Here is a 23505-nt window from a genome sequence, read left to right as displayed (position 1 = left end):
GCAGCCATGCTGAAGCAGGAGATGTGTTTACAGAGGAAGAGGAGGCAGAGCTGTAAACAAACACACAGTCAGTATCTTAGGTCACCACATGGTTGTTCAGTGAGACCGAATGATAAAATGTGGCAACACTTAGTCTTGCATTCGTCATACACATTGCCGCCACCACATATAAAGAGCAGAAGATGGTATTTGGCACTGGAAATTTTTATTGTTTTTATTTATTTGTTTATATTTTGTGAATATTTGTTATTTGTTTAGCCAAAACATACAAATCAAACCCACCAATCACATCAAAGAGTGACGACACGACACGTCCTCGCTTCCAAATGAAAAGAGAAAAATCGGCTTTATGTGATTAACTCAAGTTTCAGAAAACAGCGTGACACTCGGAGCGCAAAAGAAATTACAAACCTCAGCTCGCGTTCTGCTTTCTATTCAGAAACAAGAAGAGCTCTGCAGTATGAAGAATATACATGATCCTGAATGAACAGAAAAACAAACTTAAGCTGAAGCAAAGAACAAACAAATACGATCTGCTACCTCACAACAAACTGCCACTGACTCTCTTCTCTACTCCCTCAACTGACCAGCAACCGACCTTTTACCTTCTCAGCTTGATCTAACTGGAACGTACCATCTACTCAGGTGACCACTGCATGAGCTGGACTGATACAAAGCTTTCAAAACATACAGAACAACATTGATGTAGGATTTCTCTGCTCCTGCTGACAATCACAATGTCCTTTGGTCACACATGCACCAAATTATACAGAATGTTATTTACTACAGAAAAGTTTTATCCTTCCTACCTCAACTTGACAGAGCCGTGACTCACTGCTCAGTGCAGCCAACGACACACACCTGTTGTCACTATCACTGATTAAGCAGACGATCTGCTCACCATCACAAAACCCTCAAAAAATAATCACAGCAAGGCAGAAGCCCACAAAATACTCAAATGAAACCCATATTACATTATTTATGCAACATGACTGATCAATTAACAGAAACATTGTACTGAAATTAGTGATTTAACACAAAAACACAAGTAATATTGGGAACCAGGGCCTAATGAAAAGGCAGCCTTTTCACACACATATTGTATCAATTGTTTGACACCTTAAAACAATCTCAGTCTTTCACTTGAACTTATTCCACTATTGTACATCTATATCATTTGCATGTGATTAACAGATATAAAGATATTAAGGCCCGAGTGATTGATTACCTCCAAAGACGTTTTGACACAAAGCAATATGGTGTCCGTCTCGTACAGAAGAGAGCGGCTTTAATTAGAACCAAAAGGCTCGAAAGCTGCCAGTGTTGTAAAGTTCTGCCTTGCCAAACCTTGGCGCCTGTGAGCTCAGCACAGCCTGCAATTTGTGTTTCATCTGCACCATCAGAGCAAAATGAGAAACATCAGTCCAGGCATGTCGTATGAATAATATAAAAAAGCTGGCTTACAAAAAGCCCTACTTGAAAAGACATCCAAAAGGTGAGGTGATGATTCAATTAAATTACACAGTAGATACAATAGATACAGTATAGTTAATCCTCCTGACGGAAAATGAGATCATTGTTCTAGAGATATGATGCAAATATTACAGGACAACCTGATGTGCATATGTGACTTTTATGAGCATTCATGGGTGGTATTCAACATATGGCTTCTGCTAAAACAGGTGGGGGGTCTTGCTCTATTTCCTCTGATCGTACCGATTTCATAGGTGAAAATGTGCAACTTTCCTCCCACGTACAACCTGGTGTTCACCGACACTGTATCTATTTTTTATAGTGCGTTATCCAAAGATATTTGCTATAGATCTATCTGCTCTGTATCTTTTATACACCAAAAATGCATCCTAAAATTACAACTTTTACTATATATCAATGAATTAAAGTATTGTATCTCAAAATTGACAGGAGAATGTATTGTACATAACATGAGTGCATGATAATGACATTATACAGTAGGATTTGGGATAATAAATGTATGTAATTCAAAGAAACGGTCATAACTCCTTTATGCTGTGTGAGTCTGTGTCGTCAACATGCCAAGATGTGGACATTTTCAGCACGCTAAAGCTTCGACTTGGATCGAACACCAAACAGAAAGAACAGGCATTAGCATGTCTGCCCGCGCTGGCACATGAGCATGTTTTCATGGAGAGATTTTTTTTTTGTTTGATAGACTGTGAAACTATAAAGTCACTTGAGGATGTTGAACTGAAACAAGAGATGATGGCTGATGCTGTTTGACTTTAAACTTAAAATTCATTTGTTGTGGTTAACCATGCAAGAGGATACAGATGTTTTCATTGTAAGCATCACAAAATCATTTTAATAATAGTATTCTACACGAAGAAATCAAATCTAATAAGAAACTTAGATCAATCACTTGTTGATATTATTGCACCATGGAGCCTGTGCTCTAACACATGTTGTCTGATTTATTAAGTATGTTCTGGAAGGGACTGACCCCTCAGCTTGTGCCTCCTGCTCTATAAACGGCAACCCCACACATGTACGAGTCAGCTTTACTACTTATGACAGGAGGCCCCTCAGGTGATGCACTCGAGGTGACCTGGTGAAGTCGCTGGATTGTTACTGTGTTGATGTGCTGACTCATTTCTCCGCTGACTCACAGCTGACTGTTGGCACTTTTAATCCTGGCATTCAATTCATGAAAAAGAAAATGTTTGTGAAACTTTTCTTTTTTAGTCGGTAGTGAACATGCAGAGAAGGCCTCACTTTTATATTACAATGGTATATTATCATTCACTGAAATGCGTGTAAAGAAAACTCAAAAAGGCAGATGCTTATCGTAACTATTCTTGGAGTTTGTTAAAGAAAAAACATCAGCAGCAGGAATTTTGGCCTCCCAACATTGACGCTTAATTTTAGAAACTTGGGAACTTCATTATCAGTCAGCAACACAAACAGACGCAAGTGTATCTCAAGTAGAAGTGTGTTTGACTAGATTTGGGTAGTCATTTGATCATATTGTATAAGTTAACAAAATTCAGTTTTATTAAAGATCTGGGCACATGGTAACGTTGCTACAACAAAGTCCAACAGGCCAAGAAACCAGTGGTGAGACGATCAGTTTATCCTAATTAACTACACAGCTTTTTTTGGAAATAAAACCGACAGTGAAAACAGTGTCTTTTGATCTCCCTTCAAAATAAATTTGAATCTAGCGGCTTCTGGGAAGCCTTTATTATTGTCCATTCGATCATGTTTTTGTCCAGTAAGTCCTTATCTTAGTGATGTTGCCGCATTGTAAGACCTTTACTGTATTGACCCTAAAAGTGGAGGTTGTTGAGAACCACTAAAAGTGTTCTGGAAGCCCAGTTGGTCTAGTTTCCAACAGCTACCGGTGTCACAGAATAACAACAAAACAGTCTAATAAATGCTAACAACCAGAGAAAATCATAGCCTCACTGGAGAGTGTATGAGTATGTGACAAGCTACACAAATGTGGGATTCACATTAGGAACTCTACCAATAGTCTGAGAATGTTTCTTATTGTCTTTTTCCAACAACAAGTTGTGGAAAAAGGGGTTGTCTTATGATCAGGGTCTTTTAGATGTGCGCCAATACGGTAACTTAGTGAGTGTGGTGTTTTTATTAACAATGAGAGAAACAGCCAAAACTACAACAATGAAACCATGGTTGCGTGAAACTAGATCTTTAAATTACTGGCGTTAGTGGGCTGAAACGGCCAACAAACAGTGTTAGCAATGACAGTTTTAGCCCAGCATATATGTTGTGTGCATGTAAAGTTATGTAAAATCTTCTAAACCAAACAACGTCTCACCTTCATATCGTATTGCCTGAGATAAACTGTAGTATTGCAGTCTCATTCAACAACAGCACGTGACTGCAGCAGCAGGAAGGAGCTCAAGCCCAAAAGACAAATATAGATGCCAGTTTTTATCCCAAACAAAGCCACCTGCATACCATTTCCTGAATTACCTTGGTAACCGAGTCAAGTGTATAAAATCGGTTGCCAAACTCTGGCACTAATTGATCACTTAAAGTCGGGAAGAAATGAAAGCCAACAAGTCGACTGGGAGGCCCTGCACATTTGGAAACTCCTGTTACTCCACAGCGATATCGAGGCCAGTTCATGACACAATCTCGAATTCCTTTTACAGCCATTGTGTGGTAAATGAATACAGTTCATGCCTGTTTAGCCACACTTGATCCACTGACAGATATAACTTGAGCAATGGAAAACACACATGCCTGCAGTGGTGCGCTCCGACCCACATCCTTTTCCTGCACGTCCTGTGAGAGAGAAAAAGAAAAAGTGAGGAGCCACAGTCAGCTGCAGGAGGGAAGTGAATGTCCTTTCACAGGTGTTGACAGAGCTTTGGGGGGGGATTAGATGAGACAGAAAAAACACAAGACTTTATTTCATAACCTCAACATCGAGTTACCTGCTTACATGCTCATGAAAGGAAGGGTAAACCGTATGCACGCTCTCACATTTACCTTAAAACAACCCTCCCATGATCCAGCTTTTCATGTGAGATATCTGAGATGAAGTAGGAGAAGCAGAAGAAGAAAGAGGAAGCAGTAAAGGGAATACACACAATATGTTTCTGTAAGGAAATACAAGCGAGCGTAAATATAATAAAACCCGATGAACTCCTTACGGGTGTAGCTGAAGTTTTCCAAATCTTTATTTTAAGAGGGAAGACTCACTGCTAGTACCAAAATAACGAACAAAATAATTAAATCTTACATCATTTGGAGCATAATGGGAACCAGAAATGTCAGATGTTGTCTAACAAACAAAGAACTGAAAACTATAGACTTGAAGCGAGTCATTGGTTTGGAAAAGTAAAAGAAAATAACTGTGCTTCTGTGGGTGGTGCAGCTGCAGTGACGGGGAGGTTGATGTGACCCACTTTGTTGCTGTACACTTGCAAAGAGAGATTCACAGTGAGGGATGAGTCCATAAGCTTTAACATTTTTCATGTGAGTGCCAAATTTGAGACGAGTTTTATACACTTGTGTCTGTGATATATTGCTGAACAGGAGCATACAAGGACTGAACAGCTTCTGCTTTGGAAACATCTGTTTTTTTTATCCCTGCTGTTTGCTGATGATGTCGTCCTTTTGGCCTCATCTGTAATCTCTGGTGTGCACTTTGAAGATTTGCAGCTGAGTACGATAGAGTCATGATGACAATCACCAAATCCAAATAACTAGCTCAAAGCACTGCTGTTCCCATACAGCTTCATAGAGCCGCTAACTTAACTCTCTGTCTTGTTACTTCATGTAAAATCATTGTAAAGCACATATTCTTGTTGATCATCACTTCATCAAATCCTTATCCTCTTCAATCTCAAATGTTTGATGTAGCATACAGTCAAACTAGAAGCTACAGTACTGGTGACCGAACCCAGTTTCTGAATTTAAGGTGACTGCCATTGTCTTCAGTGCAAAATGAGCAGCAACTCATTGTGCTGTATGCTGACTGCTGACCTTGTTAGGTATCCAAATGAAATTTAGCGATTATTTTAACTGGGTAGGCAAGCATTATTGAAATGAGTAAATCGGTACAAACATTTTTTTGTGTTTAATATTTGCATCATTATTTCTCTGCTTATTTGGATATAATCACCAATTTACTTTTATGTCAAGGTTACTGCAGCGATGTAATGTTTAAGTGTGGTGTGCTCTGCCACTCTGAAACCAGTTAGACAGATGGACACTTAAGGACGGGAGTCCCAGGTATTTAACCTCGTTGGGGTCAACTTTAAAGTCACTGATACCACTTGGTTCGTTAGTAATCCTGACTGTTGTAACGACAGTCGTGGAGTCACCTGAAGCCAAATGTAAATGACAGTTGTTGGAGTTGTTACATGTGGCCAAATGTGAATGGTTGTTAAATCTCCTGGGAAGGGATGAAAGGCCTGCATTGTAGGTGGGGGATAAGTGGTGTCGTTTATGATAAAGTGGATCTATAATTAGGTTTGATATTAAGTGAAATTAAATGTGTGAGAGGTATCATTATACAATCTGGCTTCAATTCACCACCTCACCATCTGCGTCGCTAATTTCCCCTGTCTCCAAAATGTTTGTATGCATGGGTCAGAGTTTCCGTACAGGTGTGCACATTCTCCCATCAAGTTTGTTTTTATAAATTCCAACTTTTTTGTGGGAAGCGACGAACATATTTCTCAAGCCCTGTTTTGTGTGTACGCAACGCTTATAAATGAGGCCCCTGGTACCAATAAATCTCCAACATCTAAATGAAACAGCAGCTTTGTCTTTGTCTTCACAGCTTTGTTTTCATCTGTTTATGGGAAAAGTAAATTACACATCTGATGCCAGCCTTATAAAGTCATCACTTAGTTTCATTATTTTTCCCCCTTTCAGCCCAAAGCCTACAGGGAACTGTAGTGTAACTGTTGGGGATCGATCTGCCCATTAAACAAGTACGCAGAGAGCTAGTGATGATGTTTTATTCTGCTAATTTGGAAGAAAAAAGAAGTACAATAGTAGTCTTTGGACTCAGCAGAGCACCATATAAGGACATTTCAGTCTGAGGAAAACTGATTGAAAGCACCTGGTAGTAAGTGCAACAGACAAACAGGTTGACGGACTGCACGGCGAACCAACCAATAAGCTCTCAGACATGGGGAGGACTCTCTAAATGTAAACAAGACATCTATTTTATTCTGCAATCAATGTTACATTAGTTTGATATCTTAGCTCATGTTGGACAGAAAAAATGCATCAAAAAAATTGTTAAAGGTACAGTGTGTAGAATTTAGTGGCATCTAGCTGAATGGACTTGGCAGAAATGGAATATAATATTCATAAGTATGTTTTAATTAGTGTACAGTCCCATGAAATAAGTATCATTGTGTTTTTATTACCTTAAAATGAGCCCTTTATATCTACACAGGGAGTGGGTCCCCTTCCACGGAGGCCGCCATGTTGCTATGTTTCTACAGTAGCCTGGTTCTAGCGAGGGCCTTTCAAGTTTTTCACAAGTTTCACAGCCACTGTAGGTTCTCCTTCATGCTTGGAAGGGGACGGCTATTCAGTTGGTTGCAATCTGCAACCTCACTGCTAGATGCCATTAATTTTTACACAGTGGACTGTTAAGTACAGTAAATTTAATAGAAATGCGTTCAAAGATGCAAATTATTGCAAGAAAAAATTATGCAAAATCCTTAGGGATCATCATCTTGGAGCCATGAATGCCTAAGTCTTTTAAGTCTATTTATTTATTTTATTTTATTTATTCACCATTTTCATCTTTTTTTTTAGTATAAAGTCAGGCAGGAAATCAGAGTAGAGACATGCAACAAAGGTCATAGAATTGAACCAGGACGTGACAGTTATATCTTTCATCCTCTGGAAACATGAATGTCTATGCAACATTTTATAACAAACCATCCAATAGTTGTTGATATTTAAGTCTTGACCAGAGTGGTGGATTGACTGACAAACCACAATATTTCCATGACCCTAACCAAGTTGTTTTGTGCCTAAATCTGAACGAAACATTAAATTAAACAACAGTTTTATCTGTGAAATTGCGATGTTGTCCTCTTGAAAACGAGACAGAAAACACTTATATGCGTCATTCTGGAGGGCATGGGCCAACTATGTATTTTTATTATTTTGTTTGGAGAACTTGTTGGGCCATCCTAGAGCTACGCCACCAACATGACAAAAAGAGTAATCAGACCATATGTTATCCCTCCATGCTGTAAAACTGCAGCTGTATGTTTTAAAACTTTATACACTGTCATTCTCGCAGAGAAAATGTGTATATGTGCCCATGTGTGTGTGCGTGCACGCACATGTGAACAACGGATTCCTGGACAGACAGACAGCGCAGACAGGATGACCAGAGTCCACTCCTGCAGTTCAAAGCACTGGGTGTCATGGGATTAAGTGTTTTGTCTTAAATGAAGGGAGGACTCATAAAACCACAGCACCCTGCAGTGTGTTACTCAAGCCGCTCTGCTGGTTTTCTTCATAAAGCAGTGCTTTCTGGCTGCACATGCTTTAATAATGTGCCACAACAACTCTGGGAGTAGGTCGTAAGGTCAGTCTTGTTTCAAATATTTTACGTACACCCACCCAAGTCTAATCCGTCATGCAAACATTATTTATCCCCTGTCAAAAAAGTAAAGACTTCTAGTGGTTTGTCATAAAATTGATCTCTGAAGTCTGTGTCTGCACTCAGCAGGATGAAAACAAGTCACTCACAGGTCTAATCAAGGAGACTTTTATGGCACATACCAGTTCTTGGCTACATGCACCATATAATAATACTATGATCTATGACATGAAAACCCACATTAAACCAAAATGTTCTGTATTCTATAAACATTATCCACCTCTTTAGGGGACACCTGCTCATTAGACCACATAAAATGCAGCATTGAGACCCCTTCGTCGTAGTTCACAGTGCGTTCTTGATCCATATGACATGCTGGTGGGATATAAATACCTGAAGCATTAATTCACTTACATAGAGTAGCACAAGTGATAATAATCCCCATGTTGTGCCATAATTGGTATGAAAACAATCTTTTACAAGTGTACAGTAACATTTTTCTCATGGTGTTAAACCTGTAAATTTTGAATCACTTAACACCATCTAAAGGCATAATATATCATAATATACCAACAAAAAGTATACTAATGTGTAGAGTCAAAGAAAACCAATGACGACATCCATGTTCCATTGCTGTTCACTTGATCCAATATTCGTAGATGCTCATCTCTTCAAAATTTCCATTGGTATCTCTCAGGGGAAAATAACAGCAGAGGCAAGTTAATCTTTTGAATCATATGTTGTCTTACACAGGCATCAGCCTGTTGTTGTTACAGATTGAGGAGGCCCAGCGCTTCAACCCCAGGGTTCCTGGAGGTTGACTCACAGCCACTCTGTAATGGAGTCAGCATCACATCACAGCAACCCCACTGCTGCAGCAAATTTCCATGGCTTGGCAGAAAAACAGCCATCAAAGCAGGAAAACCGCACATGAGTCTTCCAGTATCTCTGAAAAACCCCAACTGGAGGTTCCCTTCCAAGCTACACCCCTGGAAAGCAAGGGAAAGACCATCCAGAATTTAAAAAAAAAGAAAAAAGGATTACTGGGGACAGAAAATATTGGAGGTGAAACATCATTGCTGGGCCAGTCATCTGGTCTTTTAGTCTTTTAGCTCTCTTCTGACAGCAGTCTGATCTGGATAACTGCACCCCTGAGAAATGACCAGTGTTGGGCATTACTTTGCAGTAATGCGATCACTGTATTCTGAGGAGTGTAAGGAATTATAATTTGAAATTCAGTCTGTTACTCCAACAGTTTGGGTGTCGGCTTGTTTCCTGTCCTACCAGGAATTTGATGGAGAGCTTATATCAATTTGGTCTCTCTGCGTCCAGTAGACAGAGAGACCAAACACTACTGTAAGTGTTAGCTTGGTGCAGGGAATGCAGGTGTAGGGAGGTGAATAGCCTCTAATAAACAGGTTAAACAGGTTTGGTAATTCCAAAACTGACTTATTTACATGTTGTGTCTTCTTAGCCGGTTTGCTAACAGTGGCCACTGGTAAGCCTACATTCAGGGATCACCCTGCATGCTGCATGCAGTCAACCAGGGCTCAAGTTAAGCTAGTGTTGATGGTCAGTAATACCTCTAAAATGTAGTTTAGCTGCTAGTAAAACCAAAATGTCTTGTATATATATGATAAATACAGAAACCATGACACTGAAGTTATTCCAGTATATATCAACCTGCCATATTTCCCATTAATGGCCATTGTGACTTTATTGGTCATGATATTGTAACTTTGCACTTTGCACACAAGATGTGCACTGATACATATCTTTGACTGTTAATAGCTAGATACATGGTAAATCCCCCTGCCCTGGGGTGGGTATACCTGCATACACACCACTATAGCTCTGATCCACAAACAGCTGCATGAATCTTTAAGTGTTTAAAAATTTGTCTTTGGTCTGAAGCTGAGGATGGCATGTCAAGCTATCTTTTGGATAGACAAAGTTCATTTTTCCTAATACATTTTGTGAATCAAATTCTCATTTAATGATTACAACTTTGTGGCTTATTTTCGTATTTTAAGTTGTGGTTTCAACTAATGAAACACTTAAGCCAGCAATTTTATGCCAGATCTGGTTTACTTCAGTAAAGTTGTGCAATCAGTGTAACTGTTCTTGTTTCAACACTCACTTACACTTCTTTGAACAAGCAAACACATACACAAATAGACACACACATACAGAGTCCAAGAAGAAACACAAACAGGTTAAAATACATGTATGAACAGTACATTGACACACACTGCTATGCTGTAGACACACATGAATGGAGATATTGGAGAATTAAATTAGAAGAAGAAAGAAAGAAAACAGTTCTGTATAAAAAGACAGGATTTAGTTACAAATACATGATCCATGCTTTTCCCATCCCGATAAGTGATGTCTAGGGATGTTTTGGATTACACTATGAAAAAATGCAAGTTTAGGAAATATTTATTGAATGGATTGAAAAATATTGTACAAACTGTGACCTACTTTCCATGAGCATCCCTGTATTGGTCTAAAAAAGTGTGTCAGGCTTAAAAATAATCATAAAATGTATTAAGATAATATGCATATAGGTAACATACTACCACATTTGTCCAATCTACCTACAATACACCGTCAAATTGATTAAATCCTTTCCAGAAATGTCAAATAACTGTTTTATCACTTAATGTACATAGTTGAATGTTCACCACATTATACTAACACAACAGTATCTTTATTTGCTACAAATATTAAATTTAGATGGTAATATGTCATCCAAATTGTCAGGGATTTTCAACCTTAAATACAATGCAATGTGTTTATAAAATGACAATCCACACACGTTCTGGTCTTTAGACAGAGCACATTTTAGCAGCATGGGGCAGCTTCCTGTAATTGTTTTCAATGAGAGTAAAGATTTTTGCTCACTGCTTTTGCTTTGCTGAACGCCTCAAATTTTTCCGCTCTATGCACCTCACATTTTTGCAGGAGCGCCCTGAACACCTCGAGTTTACAAAATGTCAATTCAACAAGTGGAGATAACAGTCATGGAGGATTAACTAGTGGTGGCTGTTGCAGGATATCCGGAACTATATGACTTAAACAGCCATAATCACCATCTGAACAGAAAACAGCCAGCCTGGAATGAGTTTACTTCACAGCAAAGTAACAGTTAGGCTAAGGACAGGTAATTCAGTGGTTGCCTAGCAACAATTTAAAAAAAAAGACACAGCAAGCCGCTCTTTTTTTAAGATTGTAGGCTATGACAAAAAAGGCATCCTCTTCTGTCCCTGGATCAGCTTCCTAATATAGTCAATTTATCACATCATCTATCATCTCATCTCATCTCAACATCTATCACACAATGTCTTCAAGACCAGCAGAGAGAATCTGGTCAATTATCTTGTGACCTTCACAGACGTACAGAATCTGTTTAGCTATCATCTGGTTACCCGCAGAGTGAGAAGTAAAGTGAATCTGGAGTTGGATATTATTTAGAAACATTTGACTGAAAAACATCTTCCTCATCCTCAACTTTGAAATCAGAGAATGCACATAAAAATGACGAGGATAGAGTGCCTGCTCCATTTAAGGTACTGAAGTGGGATATTCTCTTTATCAAGTCCTCCCACTACCTGGTTGTGGACTTTAACAGAGAAGGATGTTTTGGCAAAGTTGCCCTGTCAGTTGACTTAAAAACAGCTGAGACGTTGACAATCAAGATCCACAAAGAGAGCGATGATTGTGCAATCAAATGTGAAGTGGACATGCTTAAGGCCCTCAGGACTCTTGATCCAGAAAAGACAAACTTGGTGAGGTTTGTGGATGATTTCAAGTTCCAAGACCTTTCCTGCCTTGCCTTTGAGATGCTGGACAAGAGCCTTTGGGACCTGATGAAGGAGAGAGAATGGATGCCATTATCTCTCAATGAAATTCGCCCTGTCAGGCACCAATTACTTGTGGCATTTGAAGCCCTGAAGGGTATTGGCATCCTTCACACAAACCTAAAACCTGACATTATGCTTGTCAACCAAAAAGACCAGCCCTTTTGGGTGAAGTTGATCAACTTTTGTTTGGCCCTTCCACTGTCCAAAGTAAAGGTTGGAATGACCAGCAGGCTGGTGCACACAGGGCTCCGGACGTGACCTTGGGCCTCCCCATATCTGAAGCCATTGATATGTGGGGACTGGGATGTGTCATGGCATTCCTGTACTTTGGGGACAGCCTCTTCCCTGGAAAATGTGACTACCACGACATGAAAGTCATTTGCCAGCTACTTGGTCAACCAGGACACCAGCTGCTAAGTGCTGGGAAGAACACAAGGAATTATTTCATCAGGGAGCCCATCAATTCAGGATGGAGACTAAAATCACCTGTGGAATACAAGGAGGCAACAGGTGTCAAGAATAAAATTTCAAAGAGGCATTTGGATATGGCCGCAAATTTAGAAAATGTCGTCAAGAAATTCAAAGAAAGTGAGGATGATCAACAGTGTGAAGGCAGGATGGCATATTTAAGCCTCCTTAAATGGTTGCTGCATCTCGACACTGGAAGGAGAGTCACTCCAAGGCAAACCCTACAACATAGTTTCATTACAATGGCTCTCTGCAAGAGGCTGTTATTACTATTCAAACTCAGCTAAGGACACTAGCGTAAGGAGAGAGAGAAACGGTATGATGTCCATCCCGGATTGAAGTGATGAGGTCTCAGAATACAACTCTGGAGCACTCAATTATGATTATTTAAACCCAGCGCAGGAGACTGGCCTAAGGAGAGAGAGAGCTCCCGTTATGGTCTCCGGAGGTGACTATTTGGACACTGATGGGGACAGTGGTGAGGATGAAAGCTATGAAGACTTCTATCATTTAGATTCATCCACTCCAAGTTTTCCAGACACTACTACTTCCTATGTGGTTGAGGGGGTTATTTATCCATAATATCCCCTATTCGTGACTGCTCCTACTTTTGTCCGAGTTTCAGTCCGGACCAGCTTCAGGAGAGAATCCCCCACTGCTTGTCTGAGTGAGGGAGATACAAACCATAACAGTCCCAGTGTCATGCATTGCTACTCCTCATTAAAGTCAAGGGCTGCATCCATGACATTAGACCTATTAACCTGGATACCCTCTTCAGATGTTGAACAGATTTACCAATAATCTACATTAGACAAAGGCATAAATCACGGCAGCACAGTGGTGCAAGTAGGTTTCACTGTCACCTCACAGCAAAAGGTTCTGGGTTCAAATCTGCTGCTCAGCTGGGGCCTTTTTCTGTGTGGAGCTAACATCTTCTCCCTGTGTCTGTGTGGGTTTTGTCCGGGTACTCCACTTTCCTCCCACATCCAAACATATGCAAGTTAGACTGACTGGCAACTCTAAATTGTACTAAGGTGTCAGTGTGAGCATGAATGTTTGTGGGTCTCAGCCCTGTGACAAATTAATCTGGCCTTGATGAGACCTTACTCTTGTCTTTGTTTGAAATGAAATTGTGAACTCTTTGAAATGAAAAAATAAATATATGGTAATTATTCATATTATTATTTCTGTTGAGAATTTAGGATAAATTAAGAATGTTTGTGTATGCAGCAAAAATCTCAACCTCTCTTGTGATCAGTAAATATTCAGACATCAATAGATTTTGCTGACTAGCTAAAGTCAGACTTGGACAAAAGGTAAATCCACTCCCCTCTGTCAATGAAAAGGGTTTAGCATGTTTTGAGCCTGAAAAATAAAAAGTCAAGTTCAAGAATTGGTATCAAGTTTGCAACAAAGTGAAAAAACTTTGTGAAACAGGTTGTCCATCTGGGTTTTAGAGCAAAGATACAAGAGCTTTGCACTGTCAAGAGCTAAAGGAGAGATGACAACATCAGCATCCGCACCCAACCTCTGCTCATTTTTTTCTCTTCCCACTTAAGTCAAAGAGCTTTACTCTTTCCACTCTTAATACCTGTCTTAAACCAGTCTTCTTATCCCTGATGTTGCCTCTTTCACATCCCCTTTATTTTCAAACCACAGCTTTTCCAATTCTTGTGTCAGCATTTGGGATACCAGGATACAAACTTAGCCAAGGTTTGAATATATTTGTACAGTTGCACAATATTTTGCACCACGGCCCCAAGTGCAACTTGAGGAAATATCGACATTGCACAACTCATTGCGCCTTAAATTATCAGTAAAAAAACCCATCCAACCTAATGAGGGATTTTTGGACCTATATGTGTAATATTGGCTGAAAACTCCAGCAATATTTCTAGTTTCTACTTTGCTTCCATATCAGGATATTTTCATAATTTTGAGAGTAGCAATACAGAGTAATGCAAAATTTGTGTATATCTCTGCACCAGAATATTCATATTTCTAATGAAGGATGATCTGTGTCTGAATTAAGTTGGCTCTAAACTCTCACTTTGTTTCTAAAAAACTTGTAGCTTCAAGCAAAACTGTAAACGAGATAAATATTAATAGTTGAAGGTCAAGATTATCACACAGCCCCATCTGCCCAGGAAGACACTTCTTCACTTCAACCTCAGTGAAGACCTTATCCTGCCTGAGTTGGCAGGTCTGCTCTACAGATGTCTTCCATACTGATCAAAGGCCTTTACATCCCTCAACGAGAGATCAGGGGGCTTTGTCACCCTTAAAAAACCTTGGAAAACACTCAACTCTTCCCAGAGGCACTAGGGATTCCTCCTCCACCCCAGTTCCCACCATTTGAAACTCTCATGCCTAAACTGCAGGCTTTGTCTGCCAACTCTAGCCTGTGATCAAATATCTCCATTACCACTAAATGTCAGCTAAATGTGAAATAAATGTCTTAATAAGTACATCCAAAGCTCTACAAAAGAGCTGAGGTGACTGAACATTTATGATTCAGTTGTGTCAGTGGCACAACTCTTACCTTTATTATAGCTTTATGTCAGTGAATGCATGCTTGTGTTCATTTTACAGCACTATAATTGTCCACAACATTGATATTCTTCCTGTGATTATATTACTTCATCACTGATCTCAGCCTGATTGCAGGGTGATGTCTGGAGACAAAGATAATTTACTTTCAAAACCTGGGAACCTTTTTGTTTCTTGTGCATAAAAGAGCAGCATGAACATATAGTTCATAATGTTACAGGTGCAAACAAGCATATTTCATATGGAAGTTATGCTAACACTTTCCTAACACTGAGAGGTAAATTGGATGTTAAAAATATGGAAAATGTTAATACTGCATTAAAAAAATGATTTCAAAAATTATTTCTTCAGACATCATCTGAGCCTAAATTCTTCCTCTATAGGAACCACAGTGATGAGCATTCAGATCAGCAAAGGCAAGTGGGAGGGTGCAATAAATATTTAAAAAATGAATTTGTCCTTCTTTGACTTTTGAAATTAGCTATACTTATTCTCTACGTCAAAAAATAGTCATGTCAATATATTCTACTAGCAGTAGATATAGTTATTTTTTTAAAGATTATATTTAAATATCCTGAAGATTTTCATTTTTTCAAACCCAATTTTGATATTATTTATGCTTGGCATTTATTCTGCTACAGTATAGCCGTTACGTTTACACTCATCAGTTACCTGTCTATGTATTAGTTTGCACTGCAGTGGTGGAGTTCACCTTTCTAATGCTGGCTTCAAATGGCATGCACAAGAGCCAGTCCTAAAGCAAATTATGACGACACAAGCTGCACAAGTTGCTCATGCTCTTCTGTTGCATTTCTTTGTAGCTGCTCAAAGAACGATAAATGTTTAATTTCAAACAGAACTCTGACTTGCATTATTAAGATGTTCTTAGTGTTACCACCAGTGACCACAGGTGTCGCCATATTAACTTGAAAGGTATATATTTATTAAGGACGTGCAGAGAGGCCAGTATTTGTATTTGTATCTGTATCTGTATTTGTTGAGGCAGCAAGATTATTTATATTTGAATAAAGTAAAAAAATCTGTTGCTGTTGTTTTTACTACACTTCTAATTTTAGGATATTAAAGTGTTAAAGTAAGTGTTATTCAATAAACTTTTTTACAAAGGTGGGTTCCCACACCAGGTCTCAAAACCCCATCTCTCAGACCAGAGACATCTGCACTGACCTGTCAGCCATAGCCCAGCTCTGCCAGAGAAAGAGATCTGCAGTTATTTATACACTTGTGACACAGAGACAGACAACGATGTAACCTTGCTACGTCCCAACCTGTGCGTTTATTTGACATGTTTGTTTTTTTTCTGGAAAAACAAATAATCTTCATAATATTTGTACAAAATAAATATTCATAAAAACCCACTATTTGTGCTGTTCTGAATACCGTGTTCAGATTCGGTTCCACCCCTAATATGTATATGTACAAATATGTCGGCGTTGTGTTGTGTTGTCCTAAGTGGCCAAAAAAAAAATCAGTTAATGCAGGTTTAACGATAATAACTTAACAAAGGAGAAATAGTCATGCTGAACAGTAATTTGTTCAACCATAACTTGAATGTTGCTGCTATGTGAGTTCAGTATGTCTTAACAAAACCAACATTCCCCTAAATTGTGGAAAGAGTCATATGCAAGAAGTGCGTCAAACCTCCCTCCCTTCTTGCCTTAAACAAATGTTGGAATCCTCTGTAGATCATAAAGACAAAATATGGAAAATGACTTAAAACATTCTGAGATTTGTGATTTGTGAGATTTAAGAAGAGAAGCCTCAGGCCTCTCTTGTCTTTCATTAAATGCACACACACAAAAACACACACACACCTTCTTATCCAGCACAACACCTGGTGCGGGAACATAAAGTACAAGGAGACAACCAGAGAAAACTCATGTCCTTGATGTAATTGTCAAATAAACGTGTATGTATAAAAGTGAGTGTGAAAGCGTCCACCTGAATGAGAATGAAGGCTAACGTGTCTTTCCACCTGTCCACATGTGCGTCTTGACCCTGCTCGTCAGTGAACATGCCCCTGGCATTGTTTTATGACTGCAGCTCCACCAGCTCTGAGCCTCCCAACACCTGTACAATAAATCACCAGCCCACTCCTGTTGGTGTTACATAACCCAGCAGGGGTTTAGTGACGCCGAACACAGAATTGCCTGCGGTGGAGGCCTTATGTGGGGGTGGCGAGAGTCAACTCATCTTCTGCACGGATAGGTGGCGCTGTGGCACAAGGGTGTTATTACAGGTGCTTCACAGAGAAAGTCATAAAACATGTTTGGGATCACAAAACATGTTTGAAAGAAGAAGAGCTCAATGTTCTATCCAGTAAATGTGTGAACGCCCCAAAATGTGAGAATGACTATATGCTGGAGAGGGACTGGAACAGTTGTTTACCTGCCAGTGGTAAATGTTTTAAGTGGCAAAGACTGACAGCCAACGAGTAAAATTTACCGTATGAATTATTAGAGAAACAATGATTAACTCACCCACTCATTGAACAACTCACTGCAGTATTTTGTAAGCTGAAAATACTATTGTACCGATGGATTCTGATAGTATTTAACTAACATTTGTTATTTAAAGCTGCTATAGTCAATGTATTCATACTAGCAATGGATGACATGACTACTTATATGTGAAAGATGTCACTTGTACTGGTGAACCCACAGATAATTATCATCCAACTCTGCAGTTCCTCTATGAAGCATTTTAGCGTCTTTCAGCTCATTGTTTTGGTTTTCAGTCCACAACTTTAAAAGTCTGTCTTAAAACAACTCATATTATCTGAAGATAATATGAGGCTTCAGCCATCTGAGTTAGTCAAATGAAGTGGATATCTTCCATAGTTAGTCTTTTTAGTCAAAAATCTTTGCTTTGTGTCTTGACAAACTGTGTTTTCCTGTTCAGCTGCAGTGGAGGGATCATAACAAAAAGAGGGAAAAGACAGTAACTTTGAAAGATTGACTTGATTTGACTCATTTGGATGGCTGAAGCCTCATATTAGCTTCAGATATATTTTTGCACTGAAGGAGGGTTGTGGATTTTGTCCCCTTACACTTACATCAAAAGTGCATCATGAACGGATCTGTTAATGGTCAGTATGAACAGGAGGAATGACTACAGTAAGAAACACGTGTCAATGTTCATTTGGGCTCCTGACTGTTGTTTTAAGACAGACTTGACAAATTGTGAACCTATCCTTTAATATTTTGGTTCACTCAGAGCACTCATCATCATACTTTTTGGCCACAGCAGGCAGCTGTTTTCAGTTTAAAAAAAAAAAAATCCAACTGTATGCTCCCTGCCTAGCATCAAACAGCGGACAGACAAAGTTAGCAGCTAGCTGGTGAAGAAAGCTGAACATGTAGTTCACTAAAGAGATATTTTCTCAGGAGTTGGTGGATATCAAAACAGATCTCAAAGAAGACTGAATATTGGACTTAAACTCATCAGATTGCCAGAAACATGACTCAAATAAATGCTATCCTCTGCTGTAAATAAGCCACTGTTTGCTAACATGTTCGCCAAAACAACTTTATAAGATGATTATGTAGGATGATTTTAAACGTGTTGTTTTAACTCCTAAACTGTTATATGAAAAGTATATTAACTGTATTGCACTTGTCTGTGCAAACAAGACATCAATAAATCTGTTTCAGGTGATAGTATATGCATTTCATATGTTGGATTTCCAAAACCTGATATGGAAATCTTTTGGTTAAAACTATGATTACACTTCCACAGCTGGGATGTAAACCAGCTGCAGTTTCCATATGAACAAAATAAATACATGACATGCAGAGGGGAAAAAGTGATGTGAACACAAACTTAAATAAATAAGTGGTGCGGCGGTGATATGAGCTCATGAAATCCATTCTCAGCAATCACAGTCCAATCACTGTGAGATGCCAAAGCGTCAAAGACACTTAAAGAGTGAGGAACAGTTGACGTCTGTTCGATAACGTGCAGGGAACACAGTCCCAACCTGCGCTTGCGTTCCTGAGTGTTTGTGCCTTGTTTGTGCAGATATGGCTCTCGCTGCTTCTTTCTACGGAGAAAGCTCTGAGTCGTGGCAGAGAGCAAACTTCCAACAACAAGTTTCAGAAAGTCCCTCTCTGTGGAGCCAAGTGTTAACGCAAACCCTTTGACTCTACAGGAGGGAGAGTGGAGGAGGTGAATCCAGCTCTGGCTCAAGAGCAGCACAGATGAGTGATATTGCCTCTCTCTCCATCAGCCCTGGCCGCACGAGATGTACATGTGATCAAAATGTATATCAAAAACATAATTGAATCATCTTCTCTCCAGAAGCCCGGCTGAGCTGAGCATTTAATTTGTAGCTCACCACTTCCATAAATTCACAACACATATTCAAGAGAACAGGCTTTGCTCTGTTATGAAACATGATGGACTTCCTGGTCCATTAATATAGGTTTCATAATAGGTACCAAGACGTGCACCGGATGATCTCAGATTCTTTTCAACATCGGAAAAAGCAATGCAAGATTGTTGCAACATATATTTGGCAAATTCTGCAAAATAACGTTTCAGCCCAAATCCACAAGAGTTAGTTTTGGTAAATTTACAGTGCCTGATAGAATATTATTTTTTCTCAAGTCATAAATACCACCATATATATCATCATATTACATAATACAGTACATGTATTACAAGAGACTTAACTGTCACAGGTATAAATATTCCATTTCACCTCTTTTTCACTGTTGATGTAAAAATAGAGGTGAGTGAACTACTCACACATTAAAAATGAATAAGCAATCACTTAGAAACCAGATAGGAGGTGAGACTCAACATGTGTATTTCTATTGTAATGTAAGACCTGTAAAAGTTGTTTTATGTATTATTTCTGTATGTGTTTTTTGGAGGGTAAAACAAGTACTGGCTAAAACAGAGAGTTTGGTGAACTTTACTGTTCCCACTCCACCCACCGACTTTCAGCCAAATTTTCTGGCTCTTGGCATGCAGCCCACAAAGAGCTCTCCTAGTTCATGTTACATCAGTATCAATGGTATGAATGATGGTAGAATTAAGTACTGACAGACAATGAGGTGACTCCAGTCCTACGTCAGAATTGGCTTCAGCATGGTTATTCTGCTTTATGTCGGCTGTCATGGGGTTTTTTTTTCATGTATTGCATATTACAGCAACAGCTCCTCCTAACCCCTTTCCCACCCTTCCACCCTCTACAATTGAAATCAGAAAGACTACATGGATTCATCCTCTGAAGTCAGGACATATGTCTGAAAGTCTGTAATGTGCTAATGTTAGTATTAATGTTTTGTCACTGTAGCAAATTCACACACATGCCCCACACAGTCAGTATGGAGAGAGACTGATCTTTTTCAGTATTGCGTCCACTGGGGTCATCTGGGGTTTCAATCTGTTACTAATCTCTGTCTCTCCTCGCCCTGCAGGTGCCTGATTGGAGTAACTTGGAGCACCTGGGCCTGGTGGTCCTAGGTTAATTACCTACTTACCTAGGTTACACTGCTGCAGCTCATTCACTCTCTCTGCTGCTGCTCCCTGCTTCTCCCTTCAGGCCCCTGTTTGGTTATGTTACTTTAGCTATTTATTTTTGCCTTTATGCTCCTTACACCACACACACACACACACACACATCTTCCAATCAGGCACATCACACTACTGACTTTGCTGACATCCACACTCCATACTTAAATTACTTAAAGTTACATTTTAATTTGGCTTTCAGTTGGTTAATTGGTTTAATAAAGTTTGCTTTTGTTAAAGTTCAACATGGTGTGTCTCCCGTTTGTCTCCCATAATTGGAGCGAACTTTTAGCGTATAGATATAGTAAAATGTGTTGCCTACCGTCTTTGTATGAATTTAAAACTAAATAAAATATTCCAAGTTTTGTAAGTTTTGGAGGACAGACAGCTGAGAGACACACTCATAGGAATACAGAACCGTATGTACAGAGTTTACAGAGAATCGAGGTAAGATCCAAAACACATCTTTATACTGGCGTGAAGTCATTCAGCTTTAACAAGATTCTTTAGTCATTCATAGAGTGTTAACAGTGTTGTAAATCGTGCGTGCTGTATCAACAAGGTTGCTGGTAGATCAGCCAGGTTGCTGATATTCTGTGGCTTTCGTCTCACACCTCAAGAGAACAGTCACAGTCTGAATCTATTACAGCGATTTCCCAAAGTCCCACAGCCCCCATAAAACCATCAGACCTCATGCCAACCAGGTCACTTTACAAACAGAAGTGTGAGGACCCGACTGCTTGCGTTTCATACAGAGCTTGATTAAAAATGCTCTCGGCCATTTTGAGTCATTTTTGCTAATATTGCAGACGGGTGAGAGGGTTAAGAGCTACATGTGAGATGAACAAGAAAAGAAAATATAAAAATATCTGGAATATAGCATACACATGGACTTTTTTTCTGCTATGATAACTTGGCACTAATGGAGGTCAGTGTAAATAACATGAGGGCATCGTTGTTTGGGGTTGGATCACTTTGGATTTGTAATGCTTTCTTAAGTTTCTTTTCCCGATTCAACTAACATGAGAGGTATGAAGCTGACTGGCAGGCTCTGTGTGTGTTTTTCTTCCTGATCTGTCAAGATTACCTCATTTCTGGTGTAAAGTTTTGATGTTGATTTGCCCTGTTGATATTCCATCTGGGGAGCGTTCATCTAAAGGCGTCGACTCCAGACACAAAGTCTTGAGGACATACTGTACCTAGGGAGCAATACACATAATTTTATTCAGACTTGACAAAACCAGAGGGAGTTTCTGTATTCTATGTGTGTCATCTGACTGATGTCATCAAATGAAACTCTTAGCTGGGCCATTTTATTGCACCTGGCCACCTTTACCATTACACTTTTGTAAAGGAATTTGAATGTAATGTTTGGTTCTTTGTATCTTCACATTTGCTCAGCAACACTGTCAGAATGCTGGGCCTGACAACATTTACACTAAATTTAGAAATTGCATCACATTAGGACCAGTGCCTATTGAATTAGGTGTGGGTCATGACAAAATGATGCTTGTGCAAGCTCAAGCTCCCGAGATAATTCTGCTTTTTGGCATAAATTTAGGAGTTCTGGCGGCGGTACAAAGCAGTCAGAGTTGTTTTTCATCATCAAACCCAAAGACTGTCAAAAAAAATAATGGACGCAGCCACCGTGATGTCACCCATTAGTTTGTGAACTCCTGTTTTGAGGCCTTGAGTTTGGCATTTTGACCGTTGTCATGTTGGATTTTAGGAGCCAGAAGCAAGCTAGCTGCTAGCTTGGTTAGCACGGTGCATTTACAGTGTATGGTTAACTGTGATAACACTAATGCTAATAGGCTATTCGCTGTTGAAAAACTGGCTTAAACCATTAAAACAAAATGTACTTACCAGAAAAACTGAACATCCGACTGCTGAGAGGGTCTTTTAGTACAACCAAACGTTGAACAAGACTTTAAGGTCATCAAAATGTCATAATTAACTTTCATGAACTGAAACAGTGACGGCTACAGCTACGCCTATACTATGTGAATCTGGGGCTATGCCTTGTTTACAGAACCGGGGCTAACGTTAGCTGGGAGGCTAGCAGATGCTAATTCGCTGTACTTCCCTCCGGTCATGCTGTGGCTAACGCTCCGCTAGCCTCTCAGTTAACGTTAGCCCTGGCTCTCCATGTGGATCCAACCGGAGCACCGAGCCCCGTTTTTTCTTCAGATTAAAGTGGGAAGAAGCAGCAGGTCTGACGGGCAGCTTGAGTGAAGGAGAGCCTGCTGAGGAAGCACCGGGACCCGCCAGGGAGAAACAGAGCTGCTTAATTCGGCTGCACAGATAGGAAACACCTCGGCTGACAGGATGCACCACTCTGTTTGGAAAAAAAATCTTTTTGGTTTATACCGGCAGTTGGCAACCAGCATATTAGGTGCATTACCGCCACCTTCTGCTCCGGAGTGTAGACCAGAGATTAAATCCTACACATTAATCCTGTCTGTCTGAAATGAAAACTCTACTGCTCCACCCACTTGGCAGGTTCATTCAAGTTTTAAGGCTTCCTAAATTCTTCCTTCATATATTGTCTTTCTTGATCATACTTAGTACAATCTATGTTTGCAAGCATAATAGTCTCCTCAGCCATCTGGAAAAAAATATGTGCATATATCGGTATTGGTGCATATATCGATAATCAGCAAACGGCCACAGTGATTTGGAAATATCGGCATATCGGATATCAGCAAAAAATCTAATATCGTGCATCCCTAAAAAATATAATAATTTTAAAGGTTCCTTGTTTCAGAACTACCCGCCACGTTGCCACGGATACATCCACGCAAGTTGCTGATATCAAATCTCTAAACTGGCACAATGCATAACTGCTTTCTTTCATAATTTTACCTTGACAGGATTGATTTAGACATGTAACACAGTTCACATACCTCCATCTGCTCTCTCCCTGTGTGGAGGTCAGGATAACTGATGACGGCTGGATACGAGTCAAATATGACTGCCATCCCA

At 39.6% G+C, this 23505-nt stretch overlaps 1 long non-coding RNA gene across 2 annotated transcripts; it reads right to left on the bottom strand.

Moving 5' to 3' along the window:
• Positions 1 to 488: 488 nt before the first annotated feature.
• LOC137195480 (uncharacterized) lies at positions 489 to 22776 on the bottom strand. Of its 2 annotated transcripts, none has more exons than XR_010931121.1 (3): positions 22387 to 22776; positions 21608 to 21719; positions 489 to 4293 (listed from the first exon to the last, which is right to left on the bottom strand). It is a non-coding gene; the product is annotated as an uncharacterized lncRNA (long non-coding RNA). The 2 variants fall into 2 exon arrangements; XR_010931120.1 differs by lacking the exon at positions 489 to 4293 and adding an exon at positions 11110 to 11967.
• Between the last annotated feature and the right edge of the window lie 729 nt (positions 22777 to 23505).

This window comes from Thunnus thynnus, chromosome 13, assembly GCF_963924715.1.
Source record: "Thunnus thynnus chromosome 13, fThuThy2.1, whole genome shotgun sequence".
NCBI classification, from domain to species: domain Eukaryota; kingdom Metazoa; phylum Chordata; class Actinopteri; order Scombriformes; family Scombridae; genus Thunnus; species Thunnus thynnus.
This window is presented reverse-complemented; position numbering and strand designations above follow the sequence as displayed.